Here is a 15,145-nt window from a genome sequence, read left to right on the forward strand (position 1 = left end):
ATAGAAGAGGATGTTTCCTTCACTGTCGCATGTCATTCGTCTATAAAAAGCAGGAACCTAACATAATGATACTTTTGGCATTAGAATGCCCTCTAGATCCAACATGCATATACTTTTCATTACTAACAACTCCTTTAGCACATTCAGGTAATAGTATTGATGGCAGTGGGTTTGTCATAGGGAACACGAGGCATTCTGAGCAGCTGCCAACAGTGCCGTCACACCCTTAGTCATAAAGGTACTGACTGCAGGGAAGACTAATCAGAATCCTGTTCCATATCCAAATTTTATTTTGAAAAGCAATAAGATAAGCTAGCTAAAGAAATTCAGCATAACTGAAATCAGTGGAGCTTCAGTGTGGTGTCGTAATACTACCGGAAATGTACTGAAGACAGCTCCTCCAGGATGATAGGGCTTGAGATACGGTTACTGGTGTGACCTTAATGTATGAAGAGTAATAAAACCGTTTCACAAGAAAAATAATGTAACATAAGGGAGATAAGAAAAGATGATCAGTGTATCTGGCATTAAGAATTCCACATGGGAAAACATTGTTATTAGAACAATTTTCTATTATATCTTCTTTAAATACCACATTATTTCCAACACAGTTATAGATGTGATTTTTACTTTTCTATTGACTCTATTTCAAGACTTAAAAAGAAACTTTACAATTATCTGATAGAGTTATCTGTCTTGCCAAGAGTTAGAAAAGAAAGCCTGGAGAGGTTAAGTTGTTCAGGAGGCGGCACCGTAGCTGAGGCAGTGCTCAGCGGCCCTTCTCTCATTTTCAAAAAGAGCCTCAGTTTATTGGCGTTCACTCAATTGAGTCCTTGTTTTAATGGAAGTTGAATGCTATTATTCATGCTTTGTAGAAAGCGGTATTTTCTAAAGAAAGGAGGAGTTAATACCTTGGCTGTATTTTTAGAGCTAATATTCAAGGAATATACTGAACTATAAATACATTTCAACCATTTCAATTTCATTCTCTACAATTTGGAAAATCAGTCACCATTTAATGAAGGAGACAAAGAATGTTATATTGGGATTTTTTTGTTTGTTTTTAATCTTTTATTGAAGTATACTTTATGATAAATAAAATGTGTCATTCTTATATATTATAGGTTACTGATTTGTGACTTGATCAATATTAATAAACACATAGACATAGATTTAGAGATAGATATATCATATATAAATAAAATTTACAATAAAAATATATATAAATTACAATCATGTAATATACAAAAACATGGTGGCAGGAAAAAACAAAGTGTTTTAAGGACACAGGAAGTCAGGTTGGATGAACCGGGCAGGATAAGCAATCACTGAGAGAGAAAACTAACAGGGAACCTTAGGGCTACAGAATGAAGGCTCCTAAAGTCAGGTGAAGAAATGTATTTTTCCTTGTACTTTGTTAAGATAAGTTCTGGGCAGATTTTGATACACTTAATTATTTACACAAATTTCATCTGATATAGGTATCCTGAAAAGTTGTGTGTGGTGCTGAAGGCCTTTAGATCATTTTAAAGGATATTTTACATAATTCATTTATGAAATAATGAAATGAAAAAAAAAAAGGATGGTAGAGAAGACCAAGCCTCTGGTTTTGAGTCGGGCAGAAGAGAGATCTTGAATTACTAACCTTCTCAAAGTTTCCGTTTCTTCATCTGTGACATAGGGAAAGCAATGCCTGCTTCATTACACTGTTATAAGCATTAAATGAGATACCACATCCAAAGTTCTAAGTACATGCTCTGCTTTAACTAGAAGACACAGCTGCAGGAAGGCACCAAGGAGCCATAATGAATTCTAGCCAGGGAGGGAGCGATGAGATTGGGGAACATTTAAAAAAGAAAAGATATGAGGATTTGACTTTGTATATGATCAGACTTTCAACAATTGAGTTGTACTTATAGGTTTGTGACCTAACATGTATTTGTGAAGCCTTGCCATGCAAATGAATCATAAAATCTCTTTTCCCTATTTCATTTCTGGAAGAAGAATACTAAAGGCACTAGAGCCAAGCATGTGCATCCCCCCTTTACTGTGGCTGAGACTGGGGTCATATCAGAGGCTTCTTCATTCATGTATCTGACCATTAAAGCTGGTACCTCAACTGGAAATTTTGCCCAGAACACCTACATATGGCCTGTGAATGTGCCCTGGGCCCCAAGGGAACAGTTGGTTTCCATGAATGGGCCTTTCTACAGAATCAGGTGCATTTCAGGACTCTGTCTTGGAAGTCACATGGCATCATTTGTACCAAAGTCATAGAACTTCCTAAATTCAAGAGGAGAGAATAAATATAATAAATTTATCTCTCAAATGTCTGGGATCTGGTGAGAATTGGCCATACCAGTGGCTGACCTTGTTTGGATCTGCTCACATGTTTGGAAATTGGCTGGTTGGTGTCTGGGACAAATGAGGGTTTGGTTCTACTTAGCCTACAGTGGTATATTGATAAGTTGCTTCTAAGGAAAAAAAAAGGAAAAGAAATAGTCTTGCTTTGTAGCATTTGCTCACTCTTGTGGTGTAAATACTCCCATCATGACTAATTGCAGGCTACCAGTAGTTTAACAATTGGCTTAGAAAATTCCTTATTATTTAACTATGAAGTCTTGCAAACCTGTACAAATTAATCCCAACCCATCACCACAATACATGTTACTCTAGAAGAGCAGCCTGGGCATGTCGTCATGGTGATGGCAGAGGTACAAAAGGGGAAGCCCAAGTATATGAGCCTATTGCAAACTTTTGCTTAGGTGACGTCTGCCACTTCCCATTAGGCAAAGCAAATCAGATGGTGCATCCCTATGTTAACCAGTGGGATAGACCACCCTGCTCATGGTGGGAGGGCCCTGAAAAGTCATGTGGCAAATAACTTAGATCATGGATTTAGGGTCATCATTGTAATCTACCCCACCTGGGGTTCTCATATTTTGTTTAAAGAACCTGAGGCAAAAACAAATGTCAGAATTGATTTTATAGTTTGACAATGTATATTCTGAGCAATCAGTATCATTTTCTTGACTGTTGTGGTAAAATCAGTTTGTCTGAATTTTACTTATCAGCTCACACATTCTGTTACTGCTATACATTTATGGACACGCAAAAAAAACTACAGAAGTGACATAGAAAATATGTATGTTATGATTTTCTTAGCCTGAGACAGTAAAATTTTTTCCGGGTTTGAGGAAATCATTCTTGGCAGCCAGCCTCTCGTGATTGATTAGAATTCAGGAGAAATAGAGAGGATGTTGGCAGGTCTAATGAAACAGGGGAAAGTCTGGGACTGTCTTCAGAGAACATTAAATGGTGATGGCCCATAGAGGTGTTGCTCCTCCACTTAGGGTCGGATTATCTTCTTCTGTTTAGCTTAATACTCTGAAATGCTAGTGGAATCTGGAATTTTAAGAAAAATGCTAATAATGCCAATTTGGTCTTTACTTGGCAAATAACCATGAACTAATTCTGAAAGTAGGGTATTCTGAACTGAGACAAAGACATAACCTCACCATTAAGTGTGACAGTACATTATAAATCACAAAAGCCACCGTTTTTGTTGCTGTGGTCATAACGGTTCCATAAGTAATTCTGTACGTGTTCTTTTTTCATCTTTCTCATCTCCTTACTCTTCCTACTTTTTGACTCTTCAGAAACTGAAAAGAATGTCTCTGTTTGGCTTTGCTTTGTAATATGGGTTAAATTGTGGGCAAGTATGTGGGGAGCACTTGTCAAACTCTATAGAGCACAGAGTGATTCAAATGCTCTGACAAGGGCATATAAAGAAAAGAGCAGTGCTCTGTGGTTTACCAGGAATTCTTCCAGAAAACATGGCAATTGTTCTCATAAAAAGAAAACTACATTATAAATCACTAATCCTTTCTATTAGTATTACAACATATGCCACTTCCACATGAGAGCACAATCAGTTAAATAAGTTGTATTTTAATGAATAATAATAAAAAGGTTAATAGTTCAAAGATGTTTCCACCAAAGAATGTTAGGAAGTTTCATTGGCATTAATTTACTTCACAAGGGTTGTTGATTGAAATTTTGGCATTACCACTCTTCTTAGTTTGTGTTAATGCATTTTATTTTCCCAAGATTACTACTTCTTATGTTTGTCGTGTCCACCAGTAATTCTGACATTATAATTTGTAGAAGATAATTGATATAAAGTATTTGATTTAATTGCAGTAGTAGAATAATTGCAGGATTTATAATATGAATCAGGATTTTCTTCTAAATATGCCTACTTCCCGTAGTCTCCTCTGCTCTTTATTTCATTAAGCTGTTTATCAAAGAGCTATTTCTGAATAATTGGTTTCACAGAGCTATTTGTCTTTTGAGAGTTCTACTTTTATTTCATGATTAACTCATGTCTTACATTCTCAAGGAACACTTTCCTGTGTAATCCAATATTTTCTTCTTTTTACATTTTGAGCTAGGCCTCAACATTATATAGAAATATAATTTTGAATCTGTTAATTGTTCTTCAACAAGATTGTTTTATTCTATGAATAAATTGAAGACAACTCTGATTTCTGCTTCTGGCTCTGGCAGAAACTTTTATAGGCTGATGCCTTCACTGAGAAGACCTAGAAAAGCTGAATAAAATGTTTTTGGAAGAAAATTTAAAAACTGTCTGAGGGCATTAGAAAACTACTATGCCTCCAAGATCTGAAGGGCTAAGCTCTTTGACAATAAGGAAGTACAGACAAGTGAGCCTGGAACTCAGTGCTATATTTTTCCTCTCAGCACTTTCAAATTCAAAAGCAGTATGTCGGGAGCTGAACAGAGCTTTGGGCAGCCCGACAGGATGTGATAGTTGATGAAGTTCAGACTCTGTCAAGTGGAGGAGCCAACTTAAGCACTTACCGTTTTATTGGGGAACTCAAGGAGTCTGCCTCTTTACACTGGGTAAAGCAGCATTCCTCCAAAAGGCATATTCAATTTAAAAATTTTTCATATTAATTATGACAAACTGTTCTGAATCCAAGAATAGTCAAGCAACAAGTCCCTAAAAAACAACACTAATCAAGACAGTTTAGTTCTGGTGTAGACCAATGGAATAGACTTGGGAATCCAGAAGCAAATCCTAATATAGTCAACCATTTTTTGACAAGGGTCTCTAAACAATTCAATAATATGGGGTGGGGTAAGAATAGTCTTTTCAACAAATGGTACAAAACAACTTGATATCCACATGCAAGAGCAGAAAGGTGAAACCCTTTCTGACACCATATACAAAAGTTAATTCAAAATAGATTAAAAAATACCTAAATGTAACAGCTAAAACTATAAAACTCTTAGACAAAAACAGAAGTAAATCTTTATGACCTTAAATTTGGCAAAGTAATCTTAGATATGACACAAAAACTGTCATTAAAAATAACAACAAAAAATAAGTTAGATGTCACAAAAATTTTGTAGAAATTGTGCTTCAAAGAACACTATCAATAAAGTGAAAAGACAATCCATAAAATAGGAAGCTCTATTTGAAAATCATATATCTGATAAAAGACTTGTATATGGGTTATAAACGGAATTCTTCAACTCAATAAAAAGAAAACCCAATTTATAAAAGGGCAATACATCTGAAAATACATTCATCCAAAGATAAACAAATAGCTAATATGCACATGAAAAGTTGCACAACATCATCAGTTATCAGAGAAATTCAAATCAAAACCACAATGAGATACCATTTCACGCTCATGAGAACAGGTATAATTAAAAAACAAAACAAAACAGAAAATAATGAGTTGGCAAGAATCTGGAGAAATTAAAACCGTAATACACAGCTGGTGGAAATGTAAGAATATTGAAGAGCTGAACAATTTGGTGCATAATTTTAAACTTTTCTAACATTTTCAAGATACATAGTTCTTTGAAATTTATAGGGAAAAATTATTAAAATTTACTATAATCTTAGCCAATATATAAGCCTTAAATTTTAAGACTGAAGTAACTCAGCGAAAGCTATCTGAATTTATGAGGATTAAACTGGAAAAAGAAAACCAAAAACAGCCTGAATATTAAGCAAAAGAGTATTTAAAAATCCATAGGTCAAAATAAAAGCCACAATGGAAATAAAAAACAATTTAATTTAAATAATAATAAAAAATTTATATAAGTTTTTAAGATGCAACTTAAATGATGTTTGGGGAAAATTTATAATCTGATACAAGGTCAATATGAAAAATAGTGTATTTTCACATTCACAAATAACACAAATAAAAATGAAATTATATGTGGAATCCTTTTAAAATGTTAAAAATAAGTGTAAAATAAAAATAATGCATTGAAATCACAATAATTGACCCTCAGCCAACTGCAGCCAGAAAAACCAGTTCAGCTAGTTTGAAACCAACAAGCAACATTTTCTTTTTTTTCTCTCTCTTTTCTTTTTTTAAAATTTTATTTTACTTTCTTTTATTTTATTTTTTTACTTTTCTTTCTTTTTCCTTTCCTTTTCTTTATCTTTTGGCCTTTTTAAGGTAATCTGTTATTTCTTTTAAATTTTATTACTGTTTTATCTTTTGATACTTTTGTCCTCTTTTTTTTCGGATTTTCTGTTTTATTCCTTCTTCCTTTCTTTCCAAACTTATCTCTCTTTCTTCCATTCCCCTACCTTCCTTTTTTCTTCCTTTTATTTCTTTCCTTGTCTTTTCTTTCTTTTACCCACAAGAGACACAAACAACTTGAAAATACAAAAAGACCAGATCTGGACCCATAGAAGAGGCCTTCCAACAGTAGAGTCAGAAAGACAAATTGCACTTTGTTGTAGGAGAGAAGCCACAAGTTGATGCATATTTGAGTAGGTGGAAGCAGAGAACAACAGGATAACTGAAAGAGACTGCACCACTGAATTTTCACAGGCATTCCACCACAGAAGTTCACACCATAAACCCAGGGAGTCAAAACAGATCAATTTTAGATGCTGAGGCTAACAAGAAGAGTCTCACAAACAAGGGGAAGACAAAGAAACAATCCCCAAATGAAAGGAAAGGAGGAACCCTCAGAAAAAATGTTAGATAAAATAGAGGCAAGTCAACTATCAGTTATTGAATTCAAAGCACTGGTTATCAGGAAGTTCAAAGAGCTCACAATGAACCACCAGAAACTACAGGGGAGCTACAACGATCTCACTGCAAACTATATCAACATAAAAAAGGAAATGGAAACTATTAGCAAGGGCAAAGAGAAAATGAAGAATACAATTTCCGAATTGAAGAACACAGTAGAAAGTATTAAAAATAGAGTTGATGAGATAGAAGATCGGATTAGTGAGTTTGAAAACAAAGTAGAAAGCATCTCGTAGAAAGAACAGGAAAGGGAAAAGAGGCTCAGAAAGAATGAAGAGGGATTAAGAGAAATGCAAGATGAACCATAACAATATGAACCATAATAATATCCAAATAATAGGAATACCAGAAGGAGAAGAAGAAGAACAAGGGATAGAAAACCTATTTGAAAGAGTAATGGGAGAAAATTTCCCTAATTTCATGAGAGAAAAAGTCACACAAATCCAGGAATCACAGAGTCCCAATAAAGAGGAACCCAAAGAGGCCCACTTCAAGACGCATCATCATTAAAATGGCAAAATTCCAAGACAAAGAGAGAATCTTAAAGGCAGCAAGGGAGAAAAAAGAAGTAACATACAAGGGAGCCCCAATAAGGTTAGCTACTGACTTCTCAATGGAAACACTCCAAGCAAGAAGAGAATGGCAAGAAATATTCCAAGTAATGAGAACCAGAGGCCTATGACCAGGGCTACTTTACCCAGCAAGGCTCTCAATCAAGATAGAAGGCCAAATAAAGAGCTTCCAAGACAAAAGAAGTCTAAAAGAACATGCTTCCACCAAACCAGCCCAACAAGAAATACTAAAAGGACCGCTTTAAGGAAAGGAAGGAAAAGAGGGAGACAGAGAGGGACACAGGTACAAAAATGGCAATGAATAAATACCTACCAATAATAACCTTAAACGTAAATGCATTAAAGGCTCCAATCAAAAGACACAGAATAGCTCAATGGATAAGAAAGCATGACCCACACATAGGCTGCCTACAAGAGACCCACCTCAGGACAAAAGACCATCACAGACTAAAAGTGAAAGGCTGGAAACAAATTTTCCAAGCAAATGGACAAGAAAAAAGAGCTGGAGTAGCAATTCTCATATCAGACAAAATAGACTTCAAAAAAAGGGCCATAAAGAGAGACCCAGAAGGTCACTTCATAATACTCAAGGGAAGAATCCACTAAGAAGACATTAACATCATAAATATATATGCACCAAACATAGGAGCACCCAAATATATCAAGAAAATCTTAGAGGACTTCAAGAAAGATATTGACAGCAACACAATTATAGTAGGGGATTTGAACACCCCACTATCAAAAATGGACAGATCTTCCAAACAAAATATCAACAAAGATATTGCGACATTAAACAACACCCTAGATGAAATGGACTTAACTGACATATATAGAGCTCTTCATCCCAAAGAAGCTAAATACACATTCTTTTCAAATGCACATAGAACAGTCTCAAAGACAGACCACATGATAGGACGCAAAATGAGCCTCAACAAATTCAAGAATATTAAAATAATACCAAGCATTTTCTCTGACCACAAGGGACTGAAACTGTAAGCCAACCCCAAAGGAAAAAAACCCAAAACACCCAAAATCATGGACACTGAATGGTATGCTATTCAACAACGAATGGGTCAAGAATGAAATTGGGGAAGAAATCAAAAAGTTTCTGGAAACAAATGAAAACGATCTCACAACAACCCAAAACTTATGGCACACAGGGAAGGCAGTCCTGGGAGGGAAGTTTATAGCAATACAGGCCTACCTAAAGAAGATAGAAACATTTCAAACAAACAACCTTACTCTATGCCTGCAAGAACTCAAGGAACGACAACAAAAACAGCCCAAAGCAAGTAGAAGGAGGGAAATAACCAAGATCAGAGCAGAACTAAATGACATAGAGACTAAAAGCACAATTATAAGAGTCAATGAATCCAGGAGTTGGTTCTTTGAAAAGATAAACAAAATAGACAAGCCTTTAAGTAGGCTCATCAAGAAAAGAAGAGAGAGGACACAAATAAACACAACCAGAAATGAAAGAGGAGAGATTACAACTGATACCACAGAAATAGAAAGGGTTGTGAGAAATTACTATGAAGAACTGTATGCCAAGAAATTTGAAAACCTAGGGGAAATGGACACATTTCTAGAAAAATATAATCTCCCAAAACTCAATGAAAAAGAAGCAGAAAACCTGAATAGACCAATAACAGCAAAAGAAATTAAAGTAGTAATCAAAAAACTTCCATCACACAAAAGCCCTGGACCAGATGGTTTCATAGGAGAATTCTACAAAGCATTTAAGGAAGAGCTAACCCCTATTGTTCACAGACCATTCCAAAAAATCCAAAAAGATGGAAAACTCCCAGACTCCTTTTATGAAGCCAGCATCATCCTAATTCCAAAACCAGATAGAGACACAACAAAGAAATATCGCTGATGAACATAGAAGCTAAAATCCTCAACAAAATATTGGCAAATCACATCCAACAATATATCCAAAAGATCATACACCATGACCAAGTGGGATTCATCCCAGGGATTCAAGGATGGTTCAATATTGGCAAATCAGTAAATGTAATACATCACATAAACAAAAGCAAAGACAAAAACCATATGATCATATCAATAGACGCGGAAAAAGCTTTTGATAAGGTACAACAACCATTTATGATAAAAAAACTCAGCAAAGTGGGAATAGAGGGAGCATTCCTCAATATAATAAAGGCTATATATGAAAGACCTACAGCCAACATCATACTCCACGGGCAAAAACTAAAATCTTTCCCATTAAGATCAGGGACAACACAAGGATGTCCACTTTCACCACTTCTATTCAATATAGTACTGGAAGTTTTAGCCACAGCTATCAGACAAGAAAAGGAAATAAAAGGCATCCAAATTGGAAAGGAAGAAACAAAACTGTCATTGTTTGCAGATGACATGATAGTGTACATGAAAAATCCTCTGGACTCTACTCAAAAACTGCTTGAACTAATAAATGAATTTGGTAAAACAGCAGGTTACAAAGTTGATATCCAGAAATCAAAGGCATTTTTATATACTAACAATAAATCAACAGAAGCAGAAATCAAGAAAAAAAATCCCATTCAATATAGCAAAAACAAAAATAAAATATCTGGGAATAAACCTAACCAAGGAGGTAAAAGACCTGTATGCAGAAAACTACACAACACTGAAGAAAGAAATCAAGGAAAACACAAACAAATGGAAACATGTACCTTGTTCATGGATTGGAAGAATTAACATCATCAAAATGTCCATACTACCCAAAGCAATATACAGATTCAATGCAATACCTATTAAAGTACCAATGCCATATTTCACAGACATAGAACAAACACTTCGAAAATTTATATGGAACCATAAACGAGCCCGAATAGCAGCTGCTCTTTTGAGAAAGAAGAACAAAGTAGGGGGGAATCACAATACCTGATATCAAACTGTATTACAAGGCCACTGTAATCAAAACAGCATGGTACTGGCACAAAAACAGGCACATAGACCAATGGAACAGAACAGAGAGCCCAGAAATCAACCCAACTCTCTACAGTCAATTAATATTCGACAAATGGGACAGTAACATAAAATGGACTAAAAATAGCCTCTTCAACAAATGGTGTTGTGAGAACTAGACAGTTCAAAAAAATGAAATTTGAGCACAAACTTACACCATACACCAAAATAAATTCAAGGTGGATAAAAGACTTAAATATAAGCCGTGACACCATTAAAATCCTAGAGGAGAACACTGGCAAGAAAATCTCAGATATTTCACGCAGCAACTTTTTATTGACATGTCACCTAGAGCAAGGGACATAAAGGAAAGAATAAACAAAAGGGATCTCATAAAAATAAAAAGCTTCTGCATAGCTAAAGAAAATAGTATTAAAATAAAAAGACAACCAACCATATGGGAAAACATATTTGCCAATGATACCTCAGACAAGGGGTTAATCTCCAAAATATACAAAGAACTTACACGACTCCACTCTAAGAAGACATCTAACCCAACTAAAAAGTGGGAAAAGGACTTGAACAAACACTTCTCCAAAGAGGACATACAGAGGATCCAGAGACACATGAAGAGATGCTCAATATTGCTAGCCATCAGAGAGATGCAAATTAAAACCACAATGAAATACCACCTTACACCAGTCAGAATGGTTATCATAAACAAAGCAACAAACAACAAATGTTGGAGAGGCTGTGGGGAAAAGGGGACCTTAGTCCACTGTTGGTGGGATTGCAGACTGGTACAAACATTATGGAAAACAGTATGTAATTTTCTAAAAAAACTAAAAATGGACCTGCCTTATGACCCAGCAATTCCATTGCTGGGACTATATCCTAAGAATCCTAAGATGCCAATCCAAAAGAACCTATGCACCCCAATGTTCATAGCAACACAATTTACAATAGCCAAGAGCTGGAAGCTACCTAGGTGCCCATCAGTAAATGAATGGATCAAAAAATTATGGTACATATACACAATGGAATTCTAAACAGCAGAAAGAAAGAAGGAGCTCCTACCCTTTGCAACAGCTTGGATGGAACTGGAAAGCATTATGCTGAGTTAAATAAGCCAGGCGGTGAAAGACAAATACCATATGATCTCACCATTAACAGGAAGCTAAATAACAAAAGAAAGAAGCAAGCAGAATAAAAATGACACTGAAATCGAGAACAGGGAAACAGTGACTGGAGGGGAGAGGGGAGGCAATTACAAGGGGAAAAATGGATAGATTTACAGGAACTAGCATGAAGGACACATGGACAACTACTAAGGGGGGTGGAAAGGGGAGGGAGGTGGGGGGCATGGGGGGTGGGGTGGGAAGGGAGTAAAAGAAAGAATACTGTAGTTGAAATATAATTTTAAAAATCAATCAATAAATAAATTTTAAAAAAGAATTACAACAAAGATAATAATACTGCAAAACAGTGAACAAAGATGATTTTTTCAGTAAATGGCATTGGGTCAACTGGATAATGGTACAAGTCGTCAGTCAGATAATTCCTTTAATCAATCTTTCCCAAGTTCAAGCAAATCATAATTTGGATAGCTTTGAAGAATGGGCAGTCTGGGCCTTCTCTGGTCACAGATGGCATCATACACTGACAGTCAGTACCCTGCACTGGTATTGTCACCTTTAAAAATTATATTTTAAGTGATTCTGATCAAATAGTTTAAACTGTGCACATTGTTTCCCACCTGCTTTTGACTAAAAGACTTGTCATGCTCCCTGTGATAGAATTTCAGGTACAGTACAAAACTGATAAAGGATCAGCAGGAAATCAATATGTAGACAACTATTAAAGAGGTTAAAATGAACAAGATTATTATTTAAAATGGCTTGGTATTTTGTGTCCAGAACATATAAGTGCATTTACCTTTCCCCAGCTAGATGATCTGGTTAGCACTCACTTTGGATTTCCAGCAGAGAGGATTATGTCATTGACATTGACCCTGAGTCATTCCAAAAACGGTTTATTTTATGAAAAGGAAGCCTGATTATATCATATTGCATTTACACCCTAACTGGTAAGAAGCCACTGTACAGAAGTTGGGGAGTCTATGAATGTTTACTGGAATAACACAGAAATCCTGTTTGTAATTCAAAGCATTGACATACCTCTGAAAAAATGAATAGGAAAAAATGTATAGAAGAGAAAAAATTAAAGGGAGTGAAACCCATTTGAAAAATTTTAGCAGGCAAATCACTTTGCAGACATTTCAAAATATTTTCTCTTGATTAAACTGTTCCTTGCACCGCAAGGTGTGTTTGACACCATGCGATATGCCATGTCAAAAGCAGTACAACAAACAGAAAACAAGGACATGGAAATCCTGGGCCTCTGAACTGCAGGTTTGGGGGGATTTTGTTCCCTACACTGTTTATCATTTTGGATTTTCCCATATATTGTCAAAAAGAATTCATTGACTTACCTCTAAAGTTGCTTTGCAATTTAATTTTTGTTCAATCCTCCCAAAGTCTCAATAGCTTGAAAAAAATATTCAAAAAAATAGTTAACTACAAAATTCACATTATCTTAGAATATGATGAAACAATAACCTTCAAACCATTTTTAAACATAACTTAATCTCCAAATCATTTTCAAAATGTTTTAAAGCAGGTAATTTGGATATGTGAAGGAAATGTTTTATAATTTATTTTCCAAAAGCCAAATTACAATTAGAATCACCAAATTATAACTAGAATTTCCAATTAGATTGCTTTTCAGCCTGGCATCCAGAGAGGTGCTCAAGCATATTTTGAGAGGTCCTTGAGATTTCTCTAAAAAGTTTAATCGAGTGCTTTCATTTGTAATCATAACATATGTTATGAGCATACTTTGCATTGTCTGGTTACATTTGCAACCCAATATGGCCACTTAATATTAATGCCCTCTTTGCAACTGGGTCTGAGATAATATTTCCACCAAATGGAAGTCCAATTGTCTCACAGTACATCAAGCATCTGAGCTAAGAAAGAGAATTGCAGTAAGTGGGGTGGCGTGGCTCTGATGGGGATGGGAGAGGCATGCAGAGATCGAAAAGCCACACCACATTTAAGGCAAGCCAGCTTGTAGTACTTCTTGGCAATAAGTTATAAATACTTAATACAGTATACTGTGCTTGCAATGTTAGCAAATAATTGTATTAAGTTACTATTTCTTACAGATTTCAATATGGTTACAATATTAATGGAAAAACGTCCCAGAGTTATCAAGTAAACATTTAAAATGGCATTCAGTACTGGTCGGGTGGCCTAGTTGGTTGGAACATCATCCCTTACACCAAAATGTTGTGGGTTTGACTCCTGGTCATGTCAATGTTTGTCTGTTCGTCTGTCTGTCTCTCTCTGTCTCCCACCCTGCCTAGGCCCCTCCCTCTCTCTCTAAATTGAATAAACATTCACAGATGAGGATTGAAAAAATGGCATTCAGAATCATGTAGTGGGAGAGTTTGGTAAAATCTAAAATGTCATTTTCCCCAACAAACAAAGCTTTGAAACTATCATTCATAGCTGCACAAAAAAACTTAGGAGAATAGTCATTCATAGAATAAGCATTAGTGATATATCTGGAAGATACAACAACTCAAACACAGATTAAATGTAAAACCTCCTCTCCAGTTATATTTTTATACCTTTAAACCCAACATCAGGTATTTAATTTCAGGAAACCAACATGATCTATGACAAAATTTTAATGTTGGTTATTAGAACTTAACTCATTTTATATATTGGTCTATATCTCATTTGTAAATTTATTTTGTTTATAATGTTCTATAAAAATTATAATATCATATAGATTTTACTTGGCTTTATTTTTGTATGCTGAGAATCCAGGAATAGATTTTCTCCTCTTAACAATGCCCATAAATAGGACACATATATAATTTATTATCCCACTAGGATACTTCTGAAAGTAAAAGGGAACATAAATGATAATTACTTGGTGAGGACAGGCATAAATCATATCTTTTCCAGGCAAACTGAGATTCACGGTCATTTAACATACATAACTCAAGTTTGGAAACTATTGATTAAATACAACCTTTTGTTTTGAAGATGAAAAACGGGCATTCAAAGTCGCATCACTAGTTAGTGGTTAGGCTGACACTTTTCCATTCCTCTGATGTCCCTGGTTTTATACTGAATGACAAAAGGGGATTTTCAGATAACTGCAATGCATAACTGTCCACAACTTCCGGCTGGCTACAGAACCAGGAAGGGTTAGAAGAATGAAGAACAAGCACCACCAGCCCTGATTTGCATTTTGCACGTAAGGACACAGACACAGCAAAATATGCTTCCACTCCCCGAAATCCTCAACTAATTTCACCATGGTACGGTGTTGGCAACACATGCCAACAACATAGGTCAACATATATTCCACACCCCATGTATGTCACTTGCACACACCATTTCTGGGCATGCGTTGAACTCAGGTCATTTCAATCCAATCCACTATGGCTCAGCTATTTTCTTCTCTCACTTTAAACCAAGATCTGTA

At 35.5% G+C, this 15,145-nt stretch overlaps 1 protein-coding gene across 2 annotated transcripts in view; it reads right to left on the minus strand.

Moving 5' to 3' along the window:
* The window catches only part of RIT2 (Ras like without CAAX 2), a 376,246-nt gene that overhangs the window by 325,808 nt on the left and 35,293 nt on the right, over positions 1–15,145 (minus strand). Inside the window, exon 1 of one of the 2 annotated variants that reach the window (XM_053664291.1) lies at positions 13,074–13,109. The exons of the other annotated variant lie outside the window; for it this stretch is intronic. The gene's annotated coding sequence lies outside the window, so the exon portion shown is untranslated. Of the gene's footprint in view, positions 1–13,073; positions 13,110–15,145 lie in introns of those variants that run through there. 2 annotated transcript variants of the gene reach the window in all.

Source organism: Artibeus jamaicensis, unplaced genomic scaffold, assembly GCF_021234435.1.
Source record: "Artibeus jamaicensis isolate MK-2021 breed Jamaican fruit bat unplaced genomic scaffold, CSHL_Jam_final contig_354, whole genome shotgun sequence".
In the NCBI taxonomy this organism is placed as follows: Eukaryota; Metazoa; Chordata; class Mammalia; order Chiroptera; family Phyllostomidae; genus Artibeus; species Artibeus jamaicensis.